Genomic DNA, 22451 nt, shown 5'->3' on the forward strand with positions numbered 1-22451 from the left:
TCCAGCCTAAGTCTCCCCTCCTTTAGTTTAAAACCATCACCCCTTGTCCTGTCACAACAGGCCTTGCTAAAGAGGTCACCCCCACCCTTCCCACAGCCCCCCTTTAAGCACTGGGAGGCCGCAATAAGGTCTCTCCACAGCCTTCTCTTCTCCGGCTGAGCAACCCCAACTCTCCCAGCCCAGCCTCACAGCAGCAGTGCTCCAGCCTTCGGATGATGGGTGCCAGCCCCCATGAGCTGGCACTATCCTCCCCACCCCTCTTCTTCAGAGGGAAGAGCCAAACCGCCTGCCCTTATGCAGCAGAATTACCTCACTAGTGTCCCTCTGCAGACTCTGTGGACCAGACCCACCTGGATGCACCCCTGATCTGCTGCTCGGCTGCATCTAGTGTCTGTGTTCATGAGCAGGACAGAGTCTGCTGCATAAAAGTTTAGGGACATCATATAACAGGGGCTCCCACACAAAGACAGACTCCCAGCCAGAGCCTAGCTCTGCTTCTCTTCTCTTTACGTGAGCCCTGTAATCTTATCTCAAGAAGAAAAACTTGAGGTATCTGCTAGAAATCAGAGGAAAGAGATCAAAGAGTAGAGAAGAGGATGGGAACCCCAAACTTAGTGACAAAATCCAAAGCTCTGCCATGCAGTCTGGTGGGAACTAGGAAAAAGCAAGCCCTGTTGTAGTACTTGAATCCTGGTCCAGACTTCTGATATCCTACAGATGCTCAGAATCAATTCTCATGCTTGGCTCATTAAATACACTGAGCCATTTTGGGTTTTTTTAGGGCTGCTCATGTGCACGTGACTAGGAAAGGCTCATATCTAGTTAGATTTGCAGAAATAAAATGCTCCTTCAGGAGTGGGGTTATACCTTCCCAGCATAAATTCAAATTCCCCAGCATGTATCCTAACTCCTTAAGGAAATCTGTAATTATAAGACATCCCAAAATAAGCCCCACTGACATTGACACAATGAGCGTCACTACAAATCACAGACCAACTGCAACACTCGCTTGCCTGAAATCCCCTGCAAATGCACTGCTGCCAGGAGTATTTGTGCCACGCTTGCAGGCATTAGGGTACCCAGACAAACACTTGCCAGGCAGCTGTCCCCAATGGATGGCACACATGAGCTTTCCACGGGCACTGGGCCATCAGGGGACGGTCACACAACATCATGGTAGCAGGAGCTGAGCAGTACTTGGAATCTCAAAAGCAGGGTGCTGCATGGTCAGCGTACCCAAAATTGAGTCCCCAGTTGTCGCAGCTGGTAGATAGGGTTCCCAAAACGTATGGATGCTATGCACACTTCCTGCACACACATCAGTGTGTGGGCAGGCTGCCATGGCTGGAGAGACTGTGGCGCAGAGCCAACAGCTTCCTTTTGGGATTACATGAATTACTGCCCTCATCCAGCCTGCCTGTCCCTTATACAGTCTCAGCCTAGCTGGTCACACCCTGCTGTGATGTTGTCATAGGTGTCTCAGGTGGTGACCACCACAGGGTAGACCAACTAGCGAACAGCATACAGCCATCCTTCATGGTACTGAACACAGAGGAACAGGTGAGTCTGTCTTCAAGACTGGTAGGAGTCTGGCACAGCCAGCTTCCCAGGGCTCGTGCTCATCACCTCTGGAACTGGCTGAAGAGGAGGACGAGCATCTGAGAGTGCCCAGCCAGGAAGAGCCTGAAATAATGGTAGGGCTGATGCAGACACAGGCATTGTCCTTCCCAAAAGCAATAACAGTTCCCCAAGAAGCTGTGGAAAAGTTCACTGCAGGGCAGGGTAAAGCCCTTCAGAGCATGCTGGCCCCTAGTAGTCAATGTGGGACTTCCTACCCTGCCTCTCACAGATGAAGCAATGGCCAGCAGCCCTGCTGGTCTTGTCTGCACTAAAGCACAGCGCAGCGCAGCACAGTCCAGCTGAGTCCTAGAGAACCTCACTCCATCCCTCAGGGCATCCACAGGAGATGCTGCCCATGTACATCCTGACCATTACCCTCTGCTCAGCCATAACCCCTGCTTCACCTTGTCTTCAGGCTCACTTGTGTCTTCAGGCACACACCTGGAAGGTGTCCCCTGTGAGAGGGACGTTGCCTACGCCAATGAAGGCTGCAGGGCACCTCCGGGGCAGGAGGGACAGAGAGAGCACCAGGCCACCCCAGAGGGCTCTGAGCCCAGAAAGCAGACACGCAGCAAAGCACAGCAGCACTTCATTGCTGTTCAGTGTGGAATCACTTCCCATCAAGGGTCCGTAGACTGCCTCCAGGGAAGCTGTGGTAAAACAGTTTCCCCTCAAAGACAGTTCCCACCTCATGGCACCTCAGCTGGTGGTCCTGGGTCCCCCTGCTATACCAGAGGTTTCCAGGAGGTGACGGTGGCACACTTTGCAGGTGCTGCCTGCAACCGCCTGAGTGAGCAAGAGGGCACAGAAGTGGTGAGACATGCTGAAAGGGAGGAGAACAAGGCCACGCTGCCTTGTGGGTTACATTTTGGCTGATGTGGCATATTCCAGGCAGAGACCCTCTGGGCAGCTGGATGACATGAGGAGCTGCTCTGGAAGCCATTGTCAGGGCTGGGTACCTTTGAGGTTTCCCCTGCACGTCAGCAAGGCACTCTCAGGACACCCTGAAGGGGAGAGACAGCATGTTTTAGGGAGGATTTTGGCCCTGAGGGACCCGGAAGCATTGTCTAACAGGACAATGTAGGGACAGTTTGTAGGCGCTCTCAGATGTCAATTTTTCACTTGTCCAGCCCTCACGGCTGCAGATGTGCAACTCCTCTGAAACAAAGCCCATGAAGCAAGCACCCTATGGTATTATTTTTTCAATCTCATTGTTTTTTCCACCAACATTGAGATTTCTGGAAGCCTGGGCCATAATTCAGAATGCTTGGGATGGCAGCACTGCTGCAGCCACGGGAATGCAAATGGTGAGAAGCGAGTTCTGCATGGGTTTGCAGTATCTGGTACTAGACTCCTTGGAGGCCAAAGAAAAACAGAGAACACAAGTCTGTCTTTGAGACCGAGATACACCACGTGTCAGGTCTGGCAGCTGACCTCAGCAGTTTCAGGTTATACCCTGAGCTACCAAAGGGTTAATGCCTTTTCCCTACTCTCCAGTGACATAAAACCATACTCATATATTCAGACAAACACTTCCAAACATGCCCCAAGAACCATTACTCTTCAAGACCTAATTTGGAACTTCCAGGCTATCTCATTCACTCAAAGTTTGCTGGTTTGAGCTCCTGGAAGCAAAACTGAGGCATTTCATCTCAAATTATTTTAGCTGTAATTCCTGCTGGCGTTCTTCCCCTGCCATCCAGACCCAATATTTCTCCATATGGACACTGTGGTCCCAGCCCTGAATCCTCATGCACCTCCTCCTTCCTTCACAGACCCCAGGAAGGGGATGATGGCTGGGGGAGACACAGGCAGTCCAGAGTAGGAGCATCAAGAGGACCAAACATACTGGCTTTCGTTCTCAAAGTGAAAGACATCGTGATCTTCAGTCTCCATTGGCCATGTGTGGGTTTCCCTTGCGTCTGCCGCATTCTATGGTCTCTGTCAGGATTTCAGGATGGAGCAGTCAAAGATGGGCCAACTGGCACAGAAAAAGGTAAGATCTGATGGATGACTTCACAGAGGACTCTCAGCTACAACAGACACTGGGTGTGACGCCAAATGGAGCAGGGAACCAGGGCAGAGCATGGAGCATCTGCCTTGTGGCATCCTGTGTTGCCAAGGAAATGGCATAGCACATTTCACTCCTTCTCTGCTGGGTAAAGGCCACACTGCTTTTGTGCAGCGGAGGGCTGGCTGTCCTATCCACTTAGAGACTTCAGGCATGAGTCTCATAACTGGATGTTCCCAGGAATGCAGTCAAAGCCACAGATCTGTCTGAAATCTACCTTGCTTCCAGCTGTATGCTTCCCATACCCAGAGGAGGGAGAGGCGCCACTTTGAAAGGTGATAGGCAGGAACATGGAGCAGAGGAGCAGAGGAGGCAAGCTTGCAAGGGGTTGAAGAGTTAACAGCTTGTTTTGATCTCTCTGGCCAGTACACTCACCCACTGCTATGCTGGGAATTATTCTGCTAGGAAGCAGAAGTATTCTGGGAAGTATTCTGCTAGAAGATTTCTTAAACCTTGGATGAAAGCAAAGTATGTGCAAAATCTCTCCAGGTATGTTTCAAGGTATACCAGCAAACTCAAGGCCTTTACTCACTGTCTTCTCTTCAGATGTATCTAGGATGTCATTGTACCAACAACTATAAAGTTGACTCTTGGGAAAAATCACTGGAAAATCCGAGTTCACAATGTGAAAAGCCAACCTGGAAAAAAAGAAAAAAGCTTCAGCTTCCTGAATGCCTCAAAACTGAAGTAACTTCCTTGCAATTAGTGACAAAGCAGAATCCCACCCAAATACTGGGCAGTTATAAAGTGAGTCAAACACCTTGACCATTTCTGTGGCACCTCCTCCAAGACCCCCAGGGCTTAAAGAAATGAGGCTTGGCTGGGGCAGAGGGTTGTTAAGCAATGGTCACTATCTCCTATCCTAAAGTGCTTCCAGGGGACAGATATTAACAATGCACAGGTGCTTGAAGATGCAGAAGGACTTGTTTTCTGAAGCACTTTGGTATTTACTTACAATTGGAAACAAACATCTAGGATTTGTATGACTGTTAGTAGGGCCTCAGTGTCGAGTGAATGATGGAGCAACTGGCTCTTTTCTTTCCCTGGTAGTCACTGGGATATGCCCTTTCTGCAGCTCCACAGGGAATCAAGCAGCAGTCCCCACTGAGGACTGAGGTTCCTTTTGTCCACTCAGGACAGTAGGTGTGTATGTAAGAATGCAGGCAGCACCCTAATACCAGAACTACTCCAGTAGGGCACTCTGCCCTTTAAATACTGCATGCAGGTGGACACGGAGGTGCACACTCTGGACACGGAGCAAGTAGTATGTCCCTCCACATGGGCTAGCCAGCTTCCCCATGCCAGAGTCACAGAGCTCTTGAACTGCCCTTGAAATACTGGTCAATTGATGGGAGTTAGGGGTAAGCACATCTCTGGGAGTTCCCATACCTCAGCCTTCATCTGGTTCTTAGGCACAGCAAGGATGCGGAGTGCATTGCCTTAGCTACCTGGGGCAAGTATTGCTCAGAAGCAGCAGACGATGTCTCATTCCCTCCAGAAGTGATGAACAGCAGTTCAGGTGCTTCCTTAAACAGCCTGCAGGGAAGAGCAAAGCACCAGTCTCTTGACTGGCCCCATCAAGAGCCAAGACGGTATGCTGTGATGAACCACAAGCTAGGGGAACGGTTTTATTCTCCGTTCTCAGCTTCCAGTGCCATAAACTATTTGCAACAGTAAATCTATCTGAGTGAGATTAATTGCACGTCTTACACTTGTCCTCCATTCCATCCCACCAAAAGATGGTATCTGTATTCAAACCTACCTAGAATTTTTTGTATGAATTTGACTTTTTTGGCAAGTACTTCTAAATCATAATCTCCTCTCCCTTTTTATACTCTAGGTAAGCTTCTTCTACTTGTTCAAAGGCTACCTGTAATTTCTCTTCTCCTAAATACTAACAACACCACTATTAAATGTACTTTTTTATATTAGTTGTTCTAGTGGTGGGTAAGAACCTATAGGCATAGTCTGCTTTTAAAGACACAGTATTTATAACACTCTTATCACTTATTCTTAAGAATAATTTTACGCTATTCCAAATCTACATCAACAATAATCACAAAATCACAGAACTGGAATCACTGAAGTTGGAAGGGACTTCTCAAGATTGCCTAGTCCAGCCTGCCTGTTCAAGCAGGGTCAGCTACAGCATGTTGCCAGGACTGCATCCAGTCAGATTTTTAATAATTCCATGGATGGAGACTCAACAATCCCTTTGGACAACCTATTCCAGTGTTTGACCACCCTCCTAGTAAAAGCATTTTTTATGTTCAGATGGCATTTTCTGTGCCCGTCACCTCTTGTTCTGTCACTGGGCACCACTGAGAAGAGTCTGACTCTCTCTTCTTCGTTCCCTCCCATCAGGTATTTATACATATTGACAAGATCCCTCTTAGCCTTCTTTTCTCCAGGCTAAACATCCCAGCTCACTAGGCTTGTTTTCATATGAGAGACCCTCCAGGCCTTTAATAATTTTTGTGGCCTTTCACCAGAATCTCTCCAGTAAGTTCATGCCTTTCTTGTACTGGGGAGTCCAGAAATGGACACAATACACCAGGCGTGGCCTCACCAGTGCTGAGCAGAGGGGAAGGAACACCTCCCTCCATCTGCTGGCAAGGCTCTTCCGAATGCAGCCCAGGATGTTAGTGGCTTTCCTTGCCACAAGGGTGCATTGCTGGCTCATGCCAGCTTGTTGTCCACCCAGACCCCCAGGTCCTTCTCTGCAGAGCTGCTTCCCAGCCAGTCAGCCTCCAGCTTCTACTGATGTGTGGCATTATTTCTGTTCCTATGTAAGCCTATGCATGGTCATGAAAAGACTCTTCATGGGCTGCTCTGTCTTTCTATACTCTGCAAATGCTATTGGATGTGTATTTAGCTTCAGGCAAGTGCATGAATACACACATACAAATACCCAGTAACCACGAATATGTGCATATTATTCACTTATTTCTATACAAAAACACCTTAGCTTATCCCAAAGTCCTGCAAGTGCCATCCTAAACTGCCTCGTGCATCATCCTGAGAAAGGAAGAAAATTATTCTCTTCTGCAGTGTGTAGAGCTAGGCTTATTCACAGCCTTAGTGCAGAGCAGTAAACAAGCTTTCTCAGCACAGAACGATGGGATCAGGGATTTCCCTACAGCACCCACACTGTCTGTTGGAGAGACGACACAAAACGGTATTAGTGTGGCAATCTTATCTCTCTTATCTTTCCAGAGCTATGGTTCTCACCTCCCAAGTCAACCCATGGTATGTGTCTTTCTTTGGCAAAATGTTGGGCTTTTTCTGGCACCCACAGCAGCTCAACAAGCACAGTTCTACTTGCCATGACTGGTGTCTCAGCACCGTGAAGTACCAAAATCCAGTGATGGCAATATCTCATTCACAAGTATACATTCATATGTAAAGGGAGCTATGCTGGTGGAACTTCAATGTTAGGAAACCATAAGAGACAGGAATAGAATGGCTTGCTTTCGTAGAATCATAGAATCATTAAGGTTGGAAAAGACCTCTGGAATCATCAAGTCCAACCATCAGCCCAACACCCCCAGGCCTCCTAAACCATGTCCCAAAGTGCCACATCTACACGTTTTTTGAACACCCCCAGGGATGGTGACGCCCCCACCTCTCTGGGCAGCCTCCTCCGATCCCTGACCACTTGTGCAGGGAAGACATTTTCCCTCATCTCCAACCTAAACCTCCCCTGATGCAGCTTGAGGCCGTTTCCTCCCGTCCTGTCACTGGTGACTTGGGAGCAGAGACCAGCCCCCCCCTCACTCCAGCCCCCCTCAGGCAGCTGCAGAGAGCGAGAAGGGCTCCCCTCAGCCCCCTCTTCTCCAGGCTAAACCCCCCCAGCCCCCTCAGCCGCCCCCCAGCACACTTGTGCTCCAGACCCTGCCCCAGCCCCGCTGCCCTTCTCTGGACACGCTCCAGCCCCTCCAGGCCCTTCTTGTCCCGAGGGGCCCAAACCTGAGCCCAGCATTCGAGGTGGGGCCTCCCCAGGGCCGAGCACAGGGGCCCCATCCCTGCCTGGCCCCTGCTGGCCACACCAGTGCTGACACAAGCCCGGGGGCTGGTGGCCTCCTTGGCCACCCGGGCACTGCTGGCTCATGCCCAGCCGGCTGTCAGCCAGCACCCCCAGGGCCTTCTCCGCCGGGCACTTCCCAGCCACTCTGCCCCAGGCCTGGGGCGTTGCCTGGGGCTGGTGTGGCCCAGCTGCAGGACCTGACACTTGGCCTCGTTAAACCTCAGTTGACCTCAGCCCATCGATCCAGCCTGTCCAGATCCCTTATGCATCAGTACTCCCTTCCTCCATGTTTCCTTGGAAAATCCTGTTTGCGTATCCATTTGGAGCTATCATGGGACCAGTATGCAGGCAGCCTCTCCTTCTATGTTCTTCTGGAACTTAATAGCAAGCAATTAAAACACTTGCTCAGCATTTTGAAATAATCTTCTTTGACTTTACAACTTTGTTATTGGTTGCACAGTGTGGCAATGGCTGGGTGAAGGCTGGGACGCAGCAGTGCTCTTCATGTATATCATGCAGTGAATGTTACCTACGTTGAACTACTGTTAATGTCACAGAATGTCTAAACTCCAAGAAAGGAAACAAGGCATTCTCTAGACAGGCATATTGGTGTACAAACATGGAGAGTAAAGGGACATCTTCTCCCCATAAAAAGTCAGACGTGCTCTTTCACTACATATCGCCATTTCTGTCACCCAAAAATAAAAGGGCGGAAATGTCAGACTGCCAAAGTACTTCCTTTGACAGTATTAAGCAACTGCTCATTCACTTATGACTATAATCACAAATGGACTGTGACAATCAGGACAATCAGAATCCTTTTTTTTATTTAGTCCCATTCAAAGTATTCTGAAATAAAATAAAAAGCAACACCCACCAGGGGACATGGAAGACAGGTTCTTCACAAGGAATAAAGCACTGTATTTGAAGGTAATGACTAACACGGCATCAGAGACAACGACCGAGAAGCAGAAGGGAATGGCCAGCCAGTCTGCATCACACATAAACATTATAAGATCTATCTCTTTAAAGTGATTAGCTGATTTACCGAAGTGTAAATCAACATGACAGCAAAGCCATCTACAAACTAAACACGCATTTTACCCTCTTCTTGATGACAGCATTTTCTTTGCTTGGGGAGAGACTGAATTCTTTGAGGTATTGTCTCCCTGCCTTATCCAGCAGCCGGGGATGCCCTTAGAGACAAAGAAAACTTCTAGCCTGTAGGACACGACCCATAGTCTTGATTCTCCCATTGTCCAGCTCAGGGACCTCCTTACACACCACAGCACGCTCCCAGCCTGCATGCCCAGGTTTTTCTACCACATTGCAGAGGGATAGGAGGGAAGCAGGGGGAGATGCAGAGTTGGTCTCATCCTAACATACCACTCAACCAGGAACACTAGCAGGCCTGTTGTTTGCATATAACCAGACATTCTTGTTAAAACTTATTCCTATAACTTTCCCAGCCAAGACATAGGAGAGAGCAAAAGGCCAGGAACTTTGTGAGTAGAGGCAAAAACTAGCTCCTCCTCTCAAAAACATCATCCTACACCCGTGTTTACACCACGGTGTGTGGGAAGAACTGATCCTGAATTTCTTCCAGTCTAGGGATAAAATCCAGCAGCTGCTCCACACCACGTAGGAACTATTTGAGGTTAATTCTGAACAACAACAAAAAAGGTTAGTTGCATTACGGATTATTTCCTGAAGCAGGAGAAGAGAGGAGGATGGAGCCAGATGAGTTGTTTTGGCGGCAATGCTAACTTTTCCCAACATCAGCTGTTCAGGAAACTACAGCCTTCGGCAGCATGGCTAAAGTGACCCTAATCAAGGAAAAAGCAGATGCAAAGTTGGGTCCAAACTGGCCATTGAGGTTAAAGGGGTGCCCAAAAGGAGTCCTTGCTCCTACACAGTGCTTCACAGCCAGGCTCTTCCTCTCCTTTTCTTTGCTGCCCCACAATAACAGAGCTAGTTAACAAACAAAAACAATTGCACCAAAAATTCTGCAGTTGTTTTAGCTCCAAGCCTTCAGGAAAACAGCTTTTTATGCTTTTAATTTTTTGTTTTTCTCCTGCATTTTTTGCCAATTGAATCAAACAATTAAAATAACTGGATTATTTTCCTCTCCCACTTCCTTCAACCCACCTCATCTCTTCCTTTTTCTCCCACTCTCACATTTAGATCTTTAGTTTTTCCTCTAATTTTTTTTTAAACTTCTGGTTTGTAAAAGTTACACAGCCAGAGTTACACATTTCCTTTTGCCACCACATTTGAGGAATGCAGTGAAGTGAATTTTACACCGCACACACACATGTTCGGTTACATTAGGGGCAAAGGGAAGAAAGACAAGGCAAAGCAGTTTCCAGTCCAGTTTCTATAGCTTGGCTGGCCTTTCTCTGCCTTGCTGTGCCTGGCTGGTTGTTCAAATCCTTCACCCACCCCCATCTCTCCATCTCTACTTCACTGTACCACTTCTTCTCTTCCTGTTTCATCTCAACCTTGTTAACCAATCCCTGCTACATACAATTCTTCATCACCTCATGCAAAATAAAATCAATTATAAGAAAACAGAAACAAAACTGTGCTGGATCTGAAGCTGTCAGCTGTAAGTCTAGTGAGCAAAGCTTATTAGAGTCCAATATACTCTTTTGACAAATGCTGGTGAATAAGGAATATAAGGAATATCCCAGAGCCCCTGAGGTTTGCGGGGGACAAGGGTCTTGATCTGACAGCGAGGTCTGTCCTGCCAGAGCCTGTCTGAGACAGAAGCGTTAGTGGAAGAGGCTGAGGAGATCCGTGCCAAAAGGGCAAAAAGGCTGAGGCCTTGCATGCTTTGCAGAGAGCATCAGCAATGACAGGGAAATGCTAACGAAGCTGGATCTTGACCAACCTGAAGAGAATCTGTGGTTCCCAGGGGAGCACGTGCCTGTCAGAGGCTGATATGGTCCCGTCACTAGCAGTGCTGACTGTTCCTGTGACTGAAGTGGAGCAATGGCCCCTTGGCTTTTACTCCCATCACATGACGGACAGCAGGAGCCCTCATCGGTCCTCCAGACCTCCGCTGAACCAGTGCATTGAGCTGCAAAGCCCCTTCTCCCTCAGGTTTATCTGAAAATCCCAGTCTTAAAAGAACAGTGAAACACAAAGGCAAGAAGCCACAGTCGGACATCAGCACATGCTGCACCACTGCTTTCTTCATACATGCACGTGAGCAAGAAACAGTAGAAAGATTTTGCATCAGAAAAGTTGTACTGCACAGACAGTTGGTAATTCAGTATCTCCTAGTCTCCCTTACCTGCAGGCAGCCTACAGATATCTTTAGCAGTCAGTATCAGAAGAGGGGGGGCAGAGAGCAAAGCCACGGAAGTCTGGAGAGGCACCTCGTAGGAAGAGGTGTCTGAGAAGCAGACCTCATGAGGTCTGTGTTCCAGATCACAAGTAATGGATTTTAAATCTGCCCCAGTTCACTCACAGAATCTTACCTCCCTCTACACAGCAGCTCTGGCAGGAGATATTTCCACCTCTAACTTAACTGAAGCCACTGACTTACCTCCCCCAGATGCCTGCAGTTGGCTTCTGAGATTTCACATCATCAGACATCTTTTTGTGAGTACTTAGCACCAGCTTCCTCTGCCTGAAATATCTGGTATGCCATTGTCTCAGCTGTGATCGGGAGTCCCTCAGAGTCCCTCTTCCTCCTTCATAGCAGTCCTTAATGACTGCTGTTAACAAAGCCTTGGGGAATTTATAGTGAAGTGAATTGTATCAACCAAGTGAAAAAGAGGAAAAAATCAGCATATAAAGTTCTTCATCCTAAATGGTTTGTGTTCCAAACACTGTGTCCAGGGAAGCAACCCTCACCTCTTAATGCCTCCCACATGCTTAAAAGGAAGGCAGAAATTACAGCTGTCTCACCATGTGCATACCATAGGGCGAGATGCAATTCACCTTCCAGAAACAAATCCTTCCAAGCTGAAAATGCCCTTTTTCACACGACATTTTTGCTCCAGTGAAAATTTCTTAAAGGGAAAAAAAAAAAGATCTTGACAGAGGTTAGAGCTCAGTCTGAAACAGAGAAAGAAGAGGTTAAATAACGGCTGCTGAGCTGGATGAGATTCATCTTACAAGACACAGTGAGTCTGGGCCACTTCAGTGTGGGCTGGAGAGTTTCCAGATTTGAAAGGGAAATTAAAAAAATTGGACCTCAGCTAACTCAAGGCACACAGGTAGCTCCTGCTGGGTGCAAACATTCTTCCCAGCAAGCTTGGTGCATCTTCTCTCTGTCCTCTCCAGTGTTGTTCTGCCTCTTCTCAATGAGAAAACCCTCAAATTGCACCACAGGCCCACTGCTAGTGGAGTCCTGTGCCCCAGACTGACCATCCCACCAGCAGAAATATTTCATAGAATCATCAAATCATTAAGGTTGGAGAAGACCTCTGGAATCAAGTCCAACCACCAACCCAACACCCCCAGGCCTCCTAAACCATGCCCCCAAGTGCCACGTCTAGACATTGTTTGAACCCCCCGAGGGATGGTGACTCCCCCACCTCTCTGGGCAGCCTGTGCCTGGGCCTGACCACTTGTGCAGTGAGGACATTTTCCCTCATATCCAATCCAAACCTCCCCTGACACAGCTTGAGGCCATTTCCTCTCACCCTATCACTAGTGATGGGAGAAGAGACCAACACCTACAACTCCCTACACAAAGCAGAACTAACCCCAAAGCAAGGTCAGGTTGCTGAGCACCTTGTCCAGTTAAGTCCTGAAACCCATCAAGGATGAGGATCCCACCAGCTCCCTGGTACCTGTCCCAGGGCTGCACCACTCAAAGGAGGAAAAAATTTGCAGCAGAATTTCCCTTGCTGAAATTTGTGTCCATGACCTTTTGCCTTTTCAGTGTGCACCTCTGACACGGCCACACATTAGGTAGTTGCAGACAGCAAGGTCTCCCCTTCACCTTCTCCAAGCTGAAACCCAGCTCTGTCAGCCTCTCCTCATATTACCTGTGCTTCAGGCTCCAACAACCTCATCTGGGCCCTCCAGTATGTCTATGTCTTTCTTATGCTGGGGGACCCCAAAGTGGACACCACAGTACTCCAGGTGTGGCCTCCTAAGTACCAAATATAAATGAAGAAACACTTCCCTCCATATGCTAGCTGCACTTTCACTAATGGAGCCCAGTGTGCAGTTGACCTTCACTGCAGCAGCATCTCTACGAGTATGTCTGGGAAACAGTGTCAGAAACCTTGCAACAGCCAGGGGAAACAGCACCCACTGATCCTCCATCCATACAGCCAGTCATCTCACTGTGGAAGGTAATTGGGAAGGTTTACCTTTCGTAAAGCCACACTGACTGTTCCCGGTTACCTTCTTGTCCTTTGTGTGCCTTCACATCCTTGGACATGGTTTTGAGGAAGGTCTGCTCCAAAACTTTCCTAGGGACTGAGCTGAGGCTGATTGGCCTGTCATTTCATGGGTCTTCCTTCTTGCCCTTTTTGAAGGTGGGTGTGACACTTGGCTTTTTCATGGCAGTCATCAGGATCCTTCCCCAGCTGCCAAGAGTTTTCAAAGATGGTGTAGAATGGCCTTGCAATGACATCAGCCAGCTCCCTCAGTGCCTCCAGGTACATCCTGTCCGGTCTCACAGGGTCGTGTGTGTCCAGTTTCCTTAAATGACCTATAGTTTTCTCTTCTTCTAATGTACCTCTCTCCCCCGAACTCTGCCACTAGGCATGGAGACCAGGGAGGCCATGCTAGTGAAGCCTGGGGCCTTTCCTCTGTCCTTTGTCAATAGGACACCCAACCCATTCAGCAGTGGGCCATCATTTCCCAGCTCCACCCCTGCACATTCAAGCGATGTTTCTATGTTCCTTCTGGGCAGCTCAACCCTGCTTTCACTTTCTGTGCACTTCATTATTTTTACTTGAGCTTAGTCATGAGTTCCCTGTTCATCCATGCTGGCTGCCAGCCATGCTTGCTTGACTTCCTGCAGATCATGTTGGGCCTTTCTTCTGTTTGGGGAGGTCATCCTTGAAAATTTAGGAGCTTTCCCAGGTGGCTTTGGCCTCTGAGGGCAGCCTCTGCTGCAATCTCACCTAACCCCTGAATGTGCCAAAGTCTGATTTCCTGGTGTCAGAGCTGTTACTCTGCTGCTTGCCCTCCTCACTTCTCTTAAACCCACCAAGTTGTGATTCCAGCAGCAAAAGCTGCCATCAACCATGACATCCACAAACAGTTCTTCCTTGTGCATAACCAGGAGATCCATCACCTCCCACAGATGGCCAGCCCAGCAGTTTCATCGAAAATGAAACAAACATGAGACCTCATGGTGAGACTCTTTCTGCTTCCCTCCCACCCTGCCCCCCATCTTCTGGCCTATGAAATCCCTGTCCGAAGCCTCACAAAATCATGGGACCTCTGCATCAACTGCACTGGGGCCCTCATTACACTGGCTAACCCCAGTACCAGAAGAACGAAACTCAGTTGTAGGGGAAGTGGGGCAAAATGCTCCCCACAACTGCAGGATCTAATTCTTTTCTCTGTTTCCTCCCATCTGGGGACAGAGACCTCCTGGGCAGCATGCACCAGACCCCTCCAAGGAGTGCTGGGCAAGCTGAGGATGTTCTGTGCACTACTCCCACTCTGGTCCTCTTGTTTTAGCCTTTTAGGAACACTATCTTCACTACTTGTGCCATGTAATCACCTGGACTCCTGAGTGGCACTCCAACCTTCCCCACCAGCAAGAGGTAAAGACTGAAGGTTGTATGTGAAACCAAAGGTTTTGATTTCAGTGAAAACCCACTCTATAAAGACGAAGGCAAGACAGAGGCAGAGATGGGTTGGGTCCCACATTCACTTCCTCACAAGCCATCAAGGGCATGCTCTCCACTCAGTGCCCAACCACCCGTAGTGCAGGTGTGAGTATAAGTCCCCTAAGGTACAATTACACGTCCACTGGGAGCAAAGTCAGGTAAAATGGGTCAGGAAATGGGAACAGGGGTTAAATGTGTGGCAGAAGGTGAAGAGAGACCAGTCCCAGCGGCAGCAACTCCAGTGCATGCTATGACAGCCAGCAGGGGAGCTCCTCGGTGAGCAGCAAGAGCACCATGTCGAGCCCAAGGCATGGGAACAGTTTCCAGATGCTGTGCCCACAAGTACTGCTTGGTGCCGTTAGGGATCGCCACTCCCTCGCGATGCGCAGACATTCTAGCGCTGACACCTGGGGATTCAACATAGGGGAACAGGTCAGGGGTGCAGGACTCCCACAGCACACCCTGCCATACCGCAGAGGGGACGTGCCTCCACAGGCACCCCACTCAGTCGATGGGATAGCCTGTGTGCCGTATATGCTTCCATGTACAAACATCAAACCGGTGACGCTTCCTTTGGCGTTTCACGTCCAGGCTGGATAAAGTGCTGAGTAACCTTGTACTGGACACAGCGTGACAATACTCGGATGTTGCCCTGCCTGGGTGGCTGGCAAGCTAAGAGGCACCATGAGCTCCTGCTTCCCAAGAAATACCAGGGGTCTTTCCAGCCACTGTCACATACATACACACACGTGCACGGAGTTTATATAGTTCTTACAACACTGATGCTGGGAAGATCCTTGATTTGTAGAGCTGCTAGAGCAGACTTGGAGCTACTCTGCCCTCGCGTGGTTTGTGGACATTTCTGCAGTAACACATCTCGCTGCAGCTTTATGGCTATCACTATATCACATCCTTATAACTTATCACTGTATCATCCTTACCAATGTCTGTAGAAGATGCTGTACTCATTTGTGCGTGGGCTCACGAACCATTCTGAAAGTACCTGACAGATCACATCCAACAAACATCTAAACCACACCCCAGAGACACGTGCCATTTTGGAGATGAGCCTAAGTTGTCATCGGATGTTTTTTAAAGCACTTCTCAGATCACACTCATGAGACATTTCTTACAATATTCCTGAAGACACTCCCCAGTGCTGGAACCTTGATATCCAAAAGTCATTTTAAATTGTCTCAAAGATGTCACCTCAGGGACAGAGCCACGAAGAATCTGAAAAATCATCCAAAGCCCCAGACCAGGAACCATTCTGTGACTCCTCTGAAAACTGGAAAAAATTCTGAACTATAGATCCAGAACACCAGAAACCACAGCCAAAAGCAATTTTGAAAATACCTATACCTAAGGCTCCACCAAAGCAATTTATCAACTGTCTCAGTGATCCCATGGAAGGGACATTTAGAAAATGGCCATAGGGCATTACTGATGAAATAACTGTGAAAATTGTCAAGGCAGTTGTGAAGCTGCCCTAGAGTCAAACCATATGGATTTACTGTGAGCATCTTGGTGATTCTAAAATTGCCCCAAATAACACCAAATAGAAGCCACTTTGGAAGTGATCTGTAATGTCAAAGCATAGCCATAAACACCCCATTAAAAGGACCATAAAAAAAAAGCCAAACAAAATATTCCACAAAGCATCCAGTATTAAAAATCTCTCGTGTGATTTTTGGAAGCATTCTCATGGGGGCCTTTTGAAGGGATTTATACAATGATCCCTCAATTTTTTATGGTCCTATTTACGATGGCTCCTTTGTGGGGATTTGGGCTTACTCTTGATAGCTCCTTGGCAGTATTTTTGGTCTCTTCAGTGTGTTTTCACAATAGCTCCATGATGGAGGTGGGGTATTTTTACAAGAGGCATTTCATAGATTTTTTGAGTCAGTTTACATAATGGTTATGTAATGGTGTCTTGGGGGAGGATCAGAGATTTGATTTAAACTGTCTGAACGATGTTGGATTTGCGAGTATTTTCCCTGTTAAGTCTGCATTCATTGGACCACAGCCCCCATTTTATGCCACGAAGAGCAAAGAGAAGACAATCATAATCACAGGTTTTCCACTACTGACTCCAGTAGCAGGGGAAGGGCTAGAACAGCCATATCGCAGGCAGCTGAAGGTAACACCACCCTGCAGCTCACAGAGGAAAAAAATTGGATCTGCTATGAATATTTCCATATTAGACTGCAACAATCCCAAACTGATCATCTGTCATGGTCCATTAGCGGGCCAGACCAACGTTGACTCCCTGCCAGCTACCAGTCCCCTACAGGAAAAAATGTCAGCGAAGGAAGGTAGGTGGGGTAGCCCTAGAAGAAAGACAGCCATGATGGGTCAGGTGCAGCTTCTCTCGGAGGTGCACCTGCTCACGACCCAGCAAAGGGTCAGGCCAAGGCCCTGTGTGATGCATCTTGTTGCTAAACTGAAACTCTAGCCAGTCTTGCACACGGTTGCTTCTTCTAAAAGGAGAAGTGTCCCCAACAAAAGCCTTGCCCAGAATTGTTGCTCCTCTGACCAGAGAAGGCAAAGCTCTGAGATGACAGTGCAGCAATCTCTGCTCAGTCAGGACACGTGCATCCTTCTGACTCCTTCCCTGGGCTGCACATAGTGACCACCACCCCCAAGAGTGTATCTGCCCTAGACTGAGTCATGTGTCCTTGCCCTCTGCCCTCCCTGTTCATGCTATTAGTGCCCACACACACGACCACTCCTCCCAGACCTGAGCACGTCCTTATGGATGTTTGAAAAGTTCAGATCATGGAAATCATCTCAGCCTTGACATGTCTAGCTAGGAGGAAGGCTCCTGTTTGACTCCCAGGTCTAAAGCACCAATGACTTCTAAGGCCCCTACCTGAGGTTCTTCCTTCCCCCCCCCTCTATGTCTGTCCTGGCTCTACATTTACGAAATATCACCAGAGACTCAGTGGAAGTCTCCCTTCCACAGATTTCACATAACAGTCATGAAAAGAGATGCTGCTCTAGAAGTACAGTTGCAGCCTTGTTACTCAGAGAAAGGCTTCTCTGAGTACTTACTCAGTACTTAGTCTGTAGACTAAGTTTGTAAAAGACACTTGTTTGTAAAAATAAGACTTACAGAAAGGTAACCTTTCTGAGTTGTTTTTTAATTATTATTATTATTTCTATTTACATTGTCCTCAGGTGTATCCAGCCTGGCCATTATCCTGGGAAGGGACCTTGTGCCACTGTACTCATACGTTACCAGCCAGATGGCTCCCAGCTCTCTTCACAGCTCCAGCAAGACTCTTCCAGACATGAGAAACAGCAACAAAACTGCTTTCCCTGCAAAGAAAATCAGAGAGGGGTTGTCATGTTTTCTTCACGGACTTTTGTAGAGGGATATTGAAACAGAGAGAGAATAAAAGGAAGAGTGGAAGGTATTGTGGAATATTTTGGGAGAGCTACGGGTGTACATGGACCACAACAGTAGTAGCCACAACCCTGCTACCTCTTGAGGACGGAGCCCAGCCTGGTTCCCTTTGCCACCACTCCCCTGACAGCAAACATGAGTTTCTCACCCAGAGATCCAGTTGCTTTGCTCCACAGAAAAGCCAGACTGTAAATCAACATGTAAGAAGTGGAGGATCAAAGAGTCTGGGTTCTTCCATGATCACAGCCACAATAATCCTGCCCATCCCAAACTGGTAAACCAGTGCTGAAGAAGAATCTGGAGTGGCCTGCTTCTGCTCCAGGCTTGAAGGAGAGCCTGAGTGCCCAAACACTGGCCTGTTTTTCCAGGAATGTCAATTGCTCTGATATAAGAAATCACCTCTTCCTGCAAACCTTGCCTTGTTTTCATCTGAAGAACATCCATCAGGCAGCTGGACTGGAAAAGATAAAAGACATTTCTTAACCCGGGGCTTGTAACAAGACCTGAAATGCAGTCAGTGACTTTTTCTCCTAGAAACTGCAGCACAAGAATTGAAAACAGACTCACGTGTCCTCAGATGAGCGGCTCAGTGCGATGTCTAGTGGAAGCCGGTAGGCACTTTGAGTGCTGTAGCCTTTGAGGGCCTCTAGTTGGTAGAGGATTATTATTAGATGTTCCCAAATCTGGTGGTGGCTTTTGCCAGTTTTGACCTAAGTGACTCAGCCAACCCAGTTCCAACCTGTCGTCTTCTGCCTTCCCCAAACCATTCCTCCTTCCATACAACAAAACAACTCTGTGTGCCCAGCAAACACGAAGAATTTGTCCAGCGTGAGACCAAAGGTATGAGAGTCCAGAAAAAAATGGAAGCTCTTAAGAACAAAAATGCTGCATTTGAGGTTCTATCTTTACTTTTTTTCAAGATCTGGTATGCAAAACTGGAGAGGGTGTGGGGAATCAAAAGAATGTTTAACATAAAATATTTCCTCTGAGAAAAAACAATGAAAGACATCATAGTACATTAGCTCTGTTGCCTCCTAAAGACTTTTTCTAACTTAAGAAGTATTTCAAATAAGATCAGTTTGTTCACAAATCAAAACTGGTTTGTAATGTTTTTGCCTGTACTTAGGCTACAGATTTTATTGATCTATCCTGGGCACCACATCTATTTTGTCGTTCTAGAGTTCTTACACATCTTTACTCCCCTGGCACCACAGACTAGTGCCTGCGACTCACCCTGACACTGTGAGCTCTTGGGGTACATGAAGGCGGATTAGTCTGGCATGGCTCTGTCCTACCTGTCTTCCGTGCACTCTCAGCTCTTCCAAAATCCATTTATTTCTTCCCTGAAATCCTTGTGCCTCCCGTCTCTCAGCCACATCAGTCATTTTCCCAAAACACACAGCCAATTGTGGAAGTGTTGCTTTTCTCAAATTACTCTGATGGCCAATGACAGCTCTGAAAACTTTTATCACTGTGATGCACATGACAGTAAGAAAAGGATAGGAGAGATTTCAACCATGATCCACAAGAAACAGTAAATGCAAAGTGTCTTAGGCTGGGAATGTGGGCTCTGCACTGTTGGCCCCAAGTAAAACAGCCTGAGTTGCCTTTCTATGGAGAAAGACTGAGTACGTTGAGAGAAGGGCCGGAGTACAGCCTGAGGTGTTGGGCTTCATGGGGACCTCATCTCAGTGTACTCAGCCTACGTGACCTGGAGACACAGTCTTTGTATATTAATTCTGGGACAAACTAGATTTGATGTGCAGCATGAGTGGCAGCATAACAGCAGCTTTCACAGCACGGCTGGTGCAGGAGATACTGAGCTAGGACACATTGCAGCTCCGGTGAGACGTACCAGTGCATCTGCTGGGTAATTGCTTCCCTGATGTCCTAGCGCAGGGATGGGAGAACACCTCCATCACCATGACTGCTAAGTTTCAGTCAGGCCATTCTGCAGGGTAGTCTGGGGGACACAAGGAGCCAGGCCCTGGCTGGCCTGAACAGCTCTGCCGCACATGAGATTCGGTACCATCTACCCCAAAAGTCATGCCACAGAGCCCACCAATGCTACTTCAGTGACAGGTCCCATCCCAGCACATCCCAACTGCCACTTCCAATATACCACAACACAGACGTCTCCTCCCACTTACTGGGCTCACACTGTCCCAGCAACAAGAGGTCTCTAGGTCTGAGCCAGCCTGAAGGAGCAACACAAAAGCAAGCCTATGGATAAGGTTCTCCCAAGTTTCTTCACCATACTGTACTAGCTGGGATCTTTTTATGCAATCCCAGAGGACACTCCAAGGATAAGACAAGTCCTGTCAAGTCAAGTCAAGGAATTTAGCTCTGTGGACATTAACATACACTCAAAGCAAAATTTAGATCAGAGGTCTAGAGACCTCTGGAGGGCCCTTGTCCCACCCCACTCAAAGCAGAGGCAACACCAGCATTCCATTAGGTTGCTCAGGGCCTTGTCCAGGCACATTGTGGGTATCTTTGAGAGCACGGTGCATTCTTACAGCATGCTTTAGGTAGCATCAGCATTGTGTGATGAAACCACATTCTCACACATGGAGATGACAGGTCCCTGTCCTTCTTGAACTGGGGGCCCAGGACTGGACGCAGCACTCCATATGTGGCTTCACTTGGGCAGAGCAGAGCGGGAGGATAACCTCCCTCGCCCTGCTGGCCACACTCCTTTTGATGCAGCTCAGGACACCGTTGGCCTTCTTGGCCCCAAGGGCATGGGGCTGGCTCAGGATTACTTGCTGCCTACCAGCACTCCGAGGTAGACAGAGCCACTTTGCAGTAGTTGAGCCCTCAACCTGTACCAGTGCATGGGGTTGTTCCTTCCCAGAGGTACGACCTTGCACTTGCTTTTGATGTATTTTATAAGGTTCCCCTCGGCCCAGCTCCCGTTGGATGGGAGCACAGCCTGCTGGTGTATCAGCCACTCCTCCCAGCGGTGGAGCTGCTGAGGTTACAGTCTGTCCCTTTGCCCAGGCCATTAAGGAATATGTTGAACAGGATATTCTTTGAATATTCTTTGAATATTCTTTGTTTGTTAGTATAAGGTCCAGTAGCACATCTCACCTCATTGGCTCCTCCACTCCCTGTGTCAAAAAGTTATCCTCGATGCTCTGCGGGAACCTCCTGGATTGCGCACACCTCACTGTGTTGATTTCCAGAAAATATTGGAGTGGTTGAAGTCCCCCATGAGAACCAGGGCCTGTGATGTGAGGCTACTTCCAGCCGCCTGTAGAAAGGCCTCATCGACTTCCTCTTCCTGACTGGGTGGCCTGTGCAAACAGCCAACAACAGTGTCACCCATATTTGCCTGTCCCTTAATTTTTAGCCATAAGCTCTCAACTCGTTCCTCCTCCACCCCTCAGCAGAGCTCAATGCATTCCAGTTGCTCCCTCACATAAAGAGCAACTCCCCCACCTCGCCTTGCTGGTCTGTCTTTCCTAAAAAGCCTGTAGGCATCCACGACCACATTCCAGTCAAGCGAGCTATCCCACCATGTCTCTGAGATTGCCATGAGATCATGGCCCTGCAACCACACACAGATCGCTAGTTTCTCCTGTTTACTCCCCACACAGTGTGCGTTGGTGTACAGGCATTTCAGAGGGGTACTCAAGTGCGCAGGTTTCCCTGGAGGGGTGCGCGAGGACCCCCTGTAGCCATGCACACCCTCGAGGTGGCTGTCTTCTGATTGTCATCTCACGAGGCAGCTAAGGCAGCTCTGTTGCTCCTCTGGTTGACCTGGCTTATTCCCGCCTTGGATGTGATGCCACTTTGGCCCCTGACTCCAAGTCCTTCAGTTTAAAGCCCGCCCCTCCAAGCTGGCCAACCTGCTGTCAAAGATTCCCTTGCCCCTTCTAGACAGGGAGATTCCATCCCTCCCTGACAGGCTGTGGCTTCTGGGGAAAGGCCCATTGTCATAAAAGCCAAGACCCTCACGACAGCACCAGCCATGTATCCAAGAGCTGATTTGCATTATTCATCTGTTATTGGCCGCCTGTTTTTCTCCAACTGGTAAAACAGAGGAGAACATGACTTGGGCACCAATTATTTTTCACTTGCTCCCCCAGGGAGATATATATTTCACAGATATCCTTGGAAAACCAACACGAGGTGGATGCAGAGACTGATTTGATGTGTCTGTTGGGAAATGAGGATCACGTAGCGTGAAGGCAAGCACTGGGCAGGCATATGCTGACTTTTTATCTCCATTACTCCAGGCTGCATCTCTCACGGACTGACAGTCTGTTCTGACACCCTGGTCGAACATCTCTCTTGATTTTAAGCTCCAAGAGTATGACGATGTAGTCTGACACAAAGTTTCACTTACTGGTACTTGCCTCCAGCACAATTCCTGCTTGAACTGGATCTAGAGAAAGAGGCGCTGCACGCTGATTTAAAGATCCTACTTGGCAGAGCACCCACCAGCTCTGAAGGCAGTGGTTAACGGCCCTCCCGACTAAACACTGATTCCTCATCTCCAGC

Source organism: Phalacrocorax aristotelis, chromosome 21 (genome assembly GCF_949628215.1).
Source record: "Phalacrocorax aristotelis chromosome 21, bGulAri2.1, whole genome shotgun sequence".
NCBI classification, from domain to species: Eukaryota; Metazoa; Chordata; class Aves; order Suliformes; family Phalacrocoracidae; genus Phalacrocorax; species Phalacrocorax aristotelis.